The following is a 10,000-nucleotide window of genomic DNA, read 5'->3' as shown; positions in this document are numbered from 1 at the left end:
TTGATTTCTCCCTCTCCTCTTCCCATTTCTTTTCCCTCTGTATCTCTGGATCTGATTTAAGCATCTCCTTTGCTGTTTCCCTAATCATCTCCCAGACACCATGATGGCCTGATATTACTGCTGCAAAAGACTGCTTAGATCCATCCCCTCCTTCAGTCCCCTCACTGCATACTGATGTTCCCATTTCAGTCATCTTGCTCCTTTCGGACCTCATCTTTAGACCCTGCTTCAGCACATCCATTTCTTCCTCCATCTCTGTATCTTTGCCTCAGCTACTACAGCTCGTGATTCCCACTTCTTGCTCTCTGCAGATATTTGCTCTAACATGTTATTGCAAAGCTCGTTTAACCTTTTCTCCCATTGTTGTTCCATTTTGTTCTTGTGTCGTTCTACCCATTCTTCCTTTTCCAACCAGCCATCTTTGGTTCCCTTGCCTTTACGTCCTCCCTTTCGAGAGCCCATTTTGTTTTTATCCTGTTGGGATGTTCTAGCTGCTTCAGCTTATCATAAAAAATGTGTGTGTGGTGGGGGGATTTATGAGCTAATGTGTTAGGTTAGGTTTGTGTGTGTACTCCAGGTACTCCAGGTGTGTGTGTGTGTGTGTGTGTGTGTGTGTGTGTGTGTGTGTGTGTGTGTGTGTGTGTGTGTGTGTGTGTGTGTGTGGGTGTGTGTGTGGGTGTGTGTGTGGGTGTGTGTGTGGGTGTGTGTGTGGGTGTGTGGGTGTGTGTGGGTGTGTGTGTGGGTGTGTGTGGGTGTGTGTGTGGGCGTGTGTGTACTCACCTAGTTGAGGTTGCGGGGGTCGAGTCCGAGCTCCTGGCCCCGCCTCTTCGCTGATCGCTACTACGTCACTCTCCCTGAGCCGTGAGCTTTATCATACCTCTGCTTAAAGCTATGTATGGATCCTGCCCCCAATACATCGCTTCCCAAACTATTCCACTTACTGACTACTCTGTGGCTGAAGAAATACTTCCTAACATCCCTGTGATTCATCTGTGTCTTCAACTTCCAACTGTGTTCCCTTGTTACTGTGTCCAATCTCTGGAACATCCTGTCTTTATCCACCTTGTCAATTCCTCTCAGTATTTTGTATGTCGCTATCATGTCCCCCCTATCTCTCCTGTCCTTCAGTGTCGTCAGGTTGATTTCCCTTAACCTCTCCTCGTAGGACATACCTCTTAGCTCTGGGACTAGTCTTGTTGCAAACCTTTGCACTTTCTCTAGTTTCTTTGCGTGCTTGGCTAGGTGTGGGTTCCAAACTGGTGCCGCATACTCCAATATGGGCCTAACGTACACGGTGTACAGGGTCCTGAATGATTCCTTATTAAGATGTCGGAATGCTGTTCTGAGGTTTGCTAGGCGCCCATATGCTGCAGCAGTTATTTGGTTGATGTGCGCTTCAGGAGATGTGCCTGGTGTTATACTCACCCCAAGATCTTTTTCCTTGAGTGAGGTTTGTAGTCTCTGGCCCCCTAGACTGTACTCCGTCTGCGGTCTTCTTTGCCCTTCCCCAATCTTCATGACTTTGTACTTGGTGGGATTGAACTCCAGGAGCCAATTGCTGGACCAGGTCTGCAGCCTGTCCAGATCCCTTTGTAGTTCTGCCTGGTCTTCGATCGAGTGAATTCTTCTCATCAACTTCACGTCATCTGCAAACAGGGACACCTCAGAGTCTATTCCTTCCGTCATGTCGTTCACAAATACCAGAAACAGCACTGGTCCTAGGACTGACCCCTGCGGGACCCCGCTGGTCACAGATGCCCACTCTCACACCTCGCCCATGGGGAGATGTTATCTGGCCCCATTGCCTTTGAGGTATCTAGCTCACTCAGAAGCCTCTTCACTTCTTCCTCGGTTGTGTGCACTGTGTCCAGCACATGGTGGTGTGCCCCACCTCTCCGTCTTTCTGGAGCTCCTTCTGTCTCCTCTGTGAACACTTCTTTGAATCTCTTGTTGAGTTCTTCACATACTTCACGGTTATTTCTTGTTGTCTCTCCTCCTTCCTTCCTTAGCCTGATTACCTGGTCCTTGACTGTTGTTTTCCTCCTGATGTGGCTGTACAACAGTTTCGGGTCAGATTTGGCTTTCACTGCTATGTCATTTTCATATTGTCTTTGGGCCTCCCTTCTTATCTGTGCATATTCGTTTCTGGCTCTACGACTGTTCTCCTTATTCTCCTGGGTCCTTTGCCTTCTATATTTCTTCCATTCCCTAGCACACTTGGTTTTTGCCTCCCTGCACCTTTGGGTAAACCATGGGCTCATCCTGGCTTTTTCATTATTCCTGTTACCCTTGGGTACAAACCTCTCCTCAGCCTCCTTGCATTTTGTTGCTACATATTCCATCATCTCATTAACTGGCTTCCCTGCCAGTTCTCTGTCCCACTGAACCCCGTTCAGGTAGTTCCTCATTCCTGTGTAGTCCCCTTTCTTGGTATAAACCTTGGTAATAAATACCGACAAGTTGGTTTAGAAAGACACGTAAGCAAACACTATGACATATTTATTAGAAAACGTTTCGGTCCTGGGACCTTGATCACTTCTCAAGGTCCCAGGACCGAAACGTTTTCTAATAAATATGTTATAGTGTTTGCTTACGTGTCTTTCTAAACCAGTCCCCTTTCTTGTAGTTTGGCTTCATTCGTCCCGGATCTTTGTGTGTGTGTGTGTGTGTGTGTGTGTGTGTGTGTGTGTGTGTGTGTGTGTGTGTGTGTGTGTGTGTGTGTGTGTGTGTGTGTGTGTGTGTGTGTGTGTGCGTGCGCACACTAGGCTACGCTACTCTTCTGAAGATTATAAATTTTTTTCACAATCAATTCCTTATTAATATACACTAATATATACTATATAATATTTACTGTGTACACTTGTGTTTGTGTTTACTAGCTTGTTGTTCTTTGAAAAAGAGGGGGGGTCACGTTAACACTGTTGTTGTTGTTGTTCTTGGTTCACCGATGCTCTCCCGGCCTGGATCATTGTTGTTCTTGGTTCACCGGTACTCTCCCGGTCCGGATCTTTGTTGTTCTTGGTTCACCGGTACTCTCCCGGCCCGGATCTTTGTTGTTCTTGGTTCACCGGTACTCTCCCGGCCCGGATCTTTGTTGTTCTCGGTTCACCGGTACTCTCCCGGCCCGGATCTTTGTTGTTCTTGGTTCACCGGTACTCTCCCGGCCCGGATCTTTGTTGTTCTTGGTTCACCGGTACTCTCCCGGCCCGGATCTTTGTTGTTCTTGGTTCACTGGTACTCTCCCGGCCCGGATCTTTGTTGTTCTTGGTTCACCGGTACTCTCCCGGCCCGGATCTTTGTTGTTCTTGGTTCACCGGTACTCTCCCGGCCCGGATCTTTGTTGTTGGTTCACCGGTACTCTCCCGGCCCGGATCTTTGTTGTTCTTGGTTCACCGGTACTCTTCCGGCCCGGATCTTTGTTGTTCTTGGTTCACTGGTACTCTCCCGGCCCGGATCTTTGTTGTTCTTGGTTCACTGGTACTCTCCCGGCCCGGATCTTTGTTGTTGTTGGTTCACCGGTACTCTCCCGGCCCGGATCTTTGTTCTTGGTTCACCGGTACTCTCCCGGCCCGGATCTTTGTTGTTCTTGGTTCACCGGTACTCTCCCGGCCCGGATCTTTGTTGTTCTTGGTTCACTGGTACTCTCCCGGCCCGGATCTTTGTTGTTGTTGATTCACCGGTACTCTCCCGGCCCGGATCTTTGTTGATCTTGGTTCACTGGTACTCTCCCGGCCCGGATCTTTGTTGTTCTTGGTTCACCGGTACTCTCCCGGCCACGATCTTTGTTGTTCTTGGTTCACTGGTACTCTCCCGGCCCGGATCTTTGTTGTTCTTGGTTCACCGGTACTCTCCCGGCCAGGATCTTTGTTGTTCTTGGTTCACCGGTACTCTCCCGGCCCGGATCTTTGTTGTTCTTGGTTCACCGGTACTCTCCCGGCCAGGATCTTCGTTGTTCTTGGTTCACTGGTACTCTCCCGGCCCGGATCTTTGTTGTTCTTGGTTCACCGGTACTCTCCCGGCCAGGATCTTTGTTGTTCTTGGTTCACCGGTACTCTCCCGGCCCGGATCTTTGTTGTTGTTGGTTCACCGGTACTCTCCCGGCCAGGATCTTTGTTGTTCTTGGTTCACCGGTACTCTCCCGGCCCGGATCTTTGTTGTTCTTGGTTCACCGGTACTCTCCCGGCCAGGATCTTTGTTGTTCTTGGTTCACCGGTACTCTCCCGGCCAGGATCTTTGTTCTTGGTTCACTGGTACTCTCCCGGCCAGGACCTTTGTTGTTCTTGGTTCACCGGTACTCTCCCGGCCAGGATCTTTGTTGTTCTTGGTTCACCGGTACTCTCCCGGCCAGGATCTTTGTTGTTCTTGGTTCACCGGTACTCTCCCGGCCAGGACCTTTGTTGTTCTTGGTTCACCGGTACTCTCCCGGCCCGGATCTTTGCACACTAGGCTACGTTACTTTTTTGAGGATTATAGATTTCTCACTCAATTCCTTATTAATATATACTAATATTTACTATAATAATAATTACTGGTGCACACGTGTGTTTGTATGTACGTACTTGTTTACTAGCTTGTCGCTGTCGGGGAGGGGGTCACTAGGCTACACTACTCTTCTGAAGATATTTACATAATTTACTAAACATTATCAGGGTTACCACTATTATCTCCTGGCACTGAAAGTTAGGGAGAGAGTGATGGTATAGGATACAACCAGCAGGGCGAGAAACTGAGACTTTAGACACTAACCAAAATTAACCACAAATAGGCAAGTGATGTCGTCTTCACAACAATGGAGGTTCCTGCTGGTCGGCTGCTATCATCTCCTTCACTTTTGTAACTCCTTCAGAAACTTTATCATGCATTCAAGTTTTTATTTTATTTTATTTTAAGACTTGGTATTCACTCTTTTTTTCTTTAGTACAGTATTATGGTCATAACAAATCTGATGATATTAACTACATTCACAACACCAACAGCTGGGGATTGACTAATTTTTTCTTACTTTCAGTATTTACTTAATCACTCGTTTATGACCTTACCACTACACTGCTGCTATAACCAACCAATATCTGTATTTATTAATATTTCAGATCACACCGTTAACCCAATTAATATGTTCGGATATTTTGTGTCAACACTGCAGCCAGCAGCGTCATCAGCTGACTGCTACCCTCCCTCACTCAGCATTCATTCAAATTTAAATTGTAAAATTCTTGATCTTATCGCATTATTCACACTCTTCAAAGCTGTTACACTCTTGTAGGTATGTTCACTGATTCACTCACGTACGATGACCGCTAATAATATCTTAGGACAGCCACAAGAACGCTAAATCCTGGGAGCACTATTTAGCGATACTGCTTCACGTGTGTGTGTGTACTCACATATTTGTACTCACCTATTTGTGGTTGCAGGGATCGAATCCAAGCTCCTGGCCCCGCCTCTTCACTGGTCGCTACTAGGTCACTCTCCCTGAACCATGAGCTTTATCGTACCTCTGTGTGTGTGTACTCACCTACTTGAGGTTGCGGGGGTCGAGTCCGAGCTCCTGGCCCCGCCTCTTCACTGATCGCTACTAGGTCACTCTCCCTGAACCGTGAGCTTTATCATACCTCTGCTTAAAGCTATGTATGGATCCTGCCTCCACTACATCGCTTCCCAAACTATTCCACTTACTGACTACTCTGTGGCTGAAGAAATACTTCCTAACATCCCTGTGATTCATCTGTGTCTTCAACTTCCAACTGTGTCCCCTTGTTACTGTGTCCAATCTCTGGAACATCCTGTCTTTGTCCACCTTGTCAATTCCTCTCAGTATTTTGTATGTCGTTATCATGTCCCCCCTATCTCTCCTGTCCTCCAGTGTCGTCAGGTTGATTTCCCTTAATCTCTCCTCGTAGGACATACCTCTTAGCTCTGGGACTAGTCTTGTTGCAAACCTTTGCACTTTCTCTAGTTTCTTTACGTGCTTGGCTAGGTGTGGGTTCCAAACTGGTGCCGCATACTCCAATATGGGCCTAACGTACACGGTGTACAGGGTCCTGAACGATTCCTTATTAAGATGTCGGAATGCTGTTCTGAGGTTTGCCAGGCGCCCATATGCTGCAGCAGTTATTTGGTTGATGTGCGCTTCAGGAGATGTGCCTGGTGTTATACTCACCCCAAGATCTTTTTCCTTGAGTGAGGTTTGTAGTCTCTGGCCCCCTAGACTGTGTGTGTGTGTGTGTGTGTGTGTGTGTGTGTGTGTGTGTGTGTGTGTACTCACCTAATTGTGGTTGCAGGGGTCGATACTCAGCTCCTGGCCCTGCCTCTTCACTGATCGCTACTAGGTCCTCTCTCTCTCTGCTTCCTGAGCTTTGTCATACATCTTCTTAAAACTATGTATGGTTTCTGCCTCCACTACTTCACTTGCTAGGCTATTCCACTTCCTGACGACCCTATGACTAAAGAATACTTCCTAACGTCCCTGTGACTCGTCTGAGTCTTCAGCTTCCAATTGTGACCCCTCTTGTGTGTGTGTGTGTGTGTACTCACCTATTTGTACTCACCTATTTGTGGTTGCAGGGGTCGAGTCTTAGCTCCTGGCCCCGCCTCTTCACCGGTTGCTACTGGGCCCTCTCTCTCCCCGCTCCATGAGCTTTATCAAACCTCGTCTTAAAACTGTGTATGGTTCCTGCCTCCACTACGTCATTTTCTAGGCTATTCCACTGCCTTACAACTCTATGACTGAAGAAATTCTTCCTAATATCTCTCTGACTCATTTGTGTCTTCAACTTCCAATTGTGGCCTCTTGTTTCTGTGTCCCCTCCCTGGAACATCCTGTCTTTGTCCACCTTGTCTATTCCACGCAGTATTTTATATGTCGTTATCATGTCTCCCCTGACCCTCCTGTCCTCCAGTGTCGTCAGGCCGATTTCCCTTAATCTTTCTTCATAGGACATTCCCCTTAGCTCTGGAACTAACCTTGTGGCAAATCTTTGTACTTTCTCTAGTTTCTTGACGTGCTTTATCAAGTGCGGGTTCCAAACAGGTGCTGCATACTCCAGTATGGGCCTGACATACACGGTGTAGTGTCTTAAACGATTCCTTAGTAAGGTATCGGAATGCTGTTCTCAGGTTTGCCAGGCGCCCATATGCTGCAGCAGTTATCTGATTGATGTGTGCTTCCGGAGACATGCTCGGTGTTATACTCACCCCAAGATCTTTCTCCTTGAGTGAGGTTTGCAGTCTTTGGCCACCTAGCCTATACTCTGTCTGTGGTCTTCTGTGCCCTTACCCTATCTTCATGACTTTGCATTTGGCAGGATTAAATTCGAGAAGCCATTTGCTGGACCAGGTGTCCAGTCTGTCCAGGTCTCTTTGAAGTCCTGCCTGGTCCTCATCAGATTTAATTCTCCTCATTAACTTCACATCATCTGCAAACAGGGACACTTCTGAGTCTAACCCTTCCATCATGTCGTTCACATATACCAAAAATAGCACTGGTCCTAGGACCGACCCCTGTGGGACCCCGCTCGTCACAGGTGCCCACTGTGATACATCATTACGTACCATGACTCGTTGTTGCCTCCCTGTCAGGTATTCTCTGATCCATTGCAGTGCCCTTCCTGTTATATGCGCTTGATGCTCTAGCTTCTGCACTAATCTCTTGTGAGGAACTGTGTCAAAGGCCTTCTTGCAGTCCAAGAAGATGCAATCAACCCACCCCTCTCTCTCGTGTCTTACTTCTGTTATTTTATCATAAAACTCCAGAAGGTTTGTGACACAGGATTTGCCTTCCGTGAATCCGTGCTGGTTGGCATTTATACTCTTGTTCAGTTCCAGGTGCTCCACCACTCTCCTCCTGATAATCTCCATAATTTTGCATACTATACACGTCAATGACACAGGTCTATAGTTTAGTGCCTCTTTTCTGTCTCCTTTTTTTAAAAATGGGAACTACATTTGCCGTCTTCCATACCTCAGGTAGTTGCCCAGTTTCCAGGGACGTGTTGAAGATTGTGGTAAGTGGCATGCACAACATATCTGCTCCCTCTCTAAGGACCCACGGGGAGATGTTGTCCGGTCCCATTGCCTTTGAGGTATCGATGTCCCTTAGCAGTTTCTTCACCTCCTCATCTGTATGTATGTCGTCCAACACTTGTTGGTGTATTCCTTGCTGGTGTCCCCATCTGGTCTGTCCCCCCAGAGTCCTTCCTGTCTCTACTGTAAATACTTCCTTAAATCTCGTGTTGAGCTCCTCACATACCTCTTGATCGTTTCTTGTGAGTTCTCCACCTTCTTTCCTCAACCTTATCACCTGGTCCTTGACTGTTGTCTTCCTCCTAATGTGGCTATACAGCAGTTTCGGGTCAGATTTGACTTTCGATGCTATGTCGTTTTCATACTGTCGCTGGGCCTCCCTCCTTATCTGTGCATACTCGTTTCTGGGTCTTCTACTAATCTCCTTGTTTTCCTGGGTCCTATGCCTCCTGTACCTTTTCCATTCTCTGTTGCACTTAGTTTTTGCCTCCCTACACCTTCGGGTAAACCAAGGACTCGTTTTGGTCTTCCTATTATTTCTGTTTCCCTTGGGAACAAAACTTTCCTCTGCCTCCTTGCACTTTGTTGCCACATATTCCATCATCTCGTTTACTGATTTTCCTACCATTTCTCTGTCCCACTGAACCTCCTGCAGGAAGTTTCTCATACCTGTGTAGTCCCCCCTTTTATAGTTTGGCCTGTCCCCTTCAGTTCCTGTTACCTTCTCCACTTGTAACTCTACTATATAATCAAAACTCAGAACCACGTGATCGCTAGCTCCAAGGGGCCTCTCGTAAGTCATGTCTTCAATGTCTGAACTGCTCAGGGTGAACACAAGATCCAGTCTTGCTGGCTCATCCTCCCCTCTCTCTCTGGTTGTGTCCCTGACATGTCGATGCATGAGGTTTTCAAGTACCACATCCATCATCTTGGCTCTCCATGTTTCGGGACCCCCATGTGGCTCCAGGTTTTCCCAGTCGATCTCCCTGTGGTTGAAATCGCCCATTACCAGTAACTTTGCTCTGCTCGAGTGAGCTCTTCTTGCCACCTCAGCCAGTGTGTCCACCATCACCCTGTTGTTTTCTTCGTACTCCTCTCTTGGCCTCCTGCAGTTCTGTGGTGGGTTATACATCACTCCAATGACTACTTTATGTTCTCCGGACTGAATTGTACCTACAATGTAGTCTCTTTCTCCAATCATGTCCATGCCTTCCATTTCCTCAAATCCCCATCGGTGTTTTATGAGCAGTGCAACCCCTCCTCCCCCTCTACTCCTTCTATCTTTCCTCAGGATCTGATATCCCGTTGGGAAGATTGTGTCTGTTATTGTCTCAGCGAGTTTTGTTTCTGTGACTGCTATGATGTCTGGGGATTTTTCACTGATTCTTTCGTTCCACTCCTCATGTTTATTCATTATTCCATCCGCGTTTGTGTACCAAACTTTCAGTTTCTTTTCTATCATTGTGGTCATGCAAGAATATTGGGGTTGGGGGAGCGAGAGCCTTGGTGGGGGCCTATATGGGGCTGTGGTGTTGGTGGGGTTTGTGATGATGGGGGTGGGGTCAGAATGCCCATAAGGGACAGCTGTTGGGGTGAGGTTTGTGATATGGGGGTTGGTGGCAGAGGGAACAGTGAGTGGGTTGTAGTATAGGTTGCTCAGTTGCGTTGGGAATGTCGCGGTTGGAGTCTTTTGGTGGGAGATTCTGTGGGGTGTGTTTGCCCTTCCTCCTGTGTCTTGGGCCTGCTCATTTTCGTCATTGCCTCTCGTTCCTCCTTGCGTCTCTGTACCCTCTCTTTCAGTGTAGTCCTTTCTTCTTGTGTTCTGTCGCAGTCGAGGTATACTCTCTGGTACCCCTGTTTGTCCCTCAGTCTTGCTTTCTCTTGCAGAATCCTGGTTCGAACTGATTCTTCCTTGAAAGTTACTCTGACAGGCCGTATCCTTCCACTCGCAAACCACCCAATTCTCTGAAAATTTGTG

This window comes from Cherax quadricarinatus, chromosome 23, assembly GCF_038502225.1.
Source record: "Cherax quadricarinatus isolate ZL_2023a chromosome 23, ASM3850222v1, whole genome shotgun sequence".
In the NCBI taxonomy this organism is placed as follows: Eukaryota; Metazoa; Arthropoda; class Malacostraca; order Decapoda; family Parastacidae; genus Cherax; species Cherax quadricarinatus.
This window is presented reverse-complemented; position numbering follows the sequence as displayed.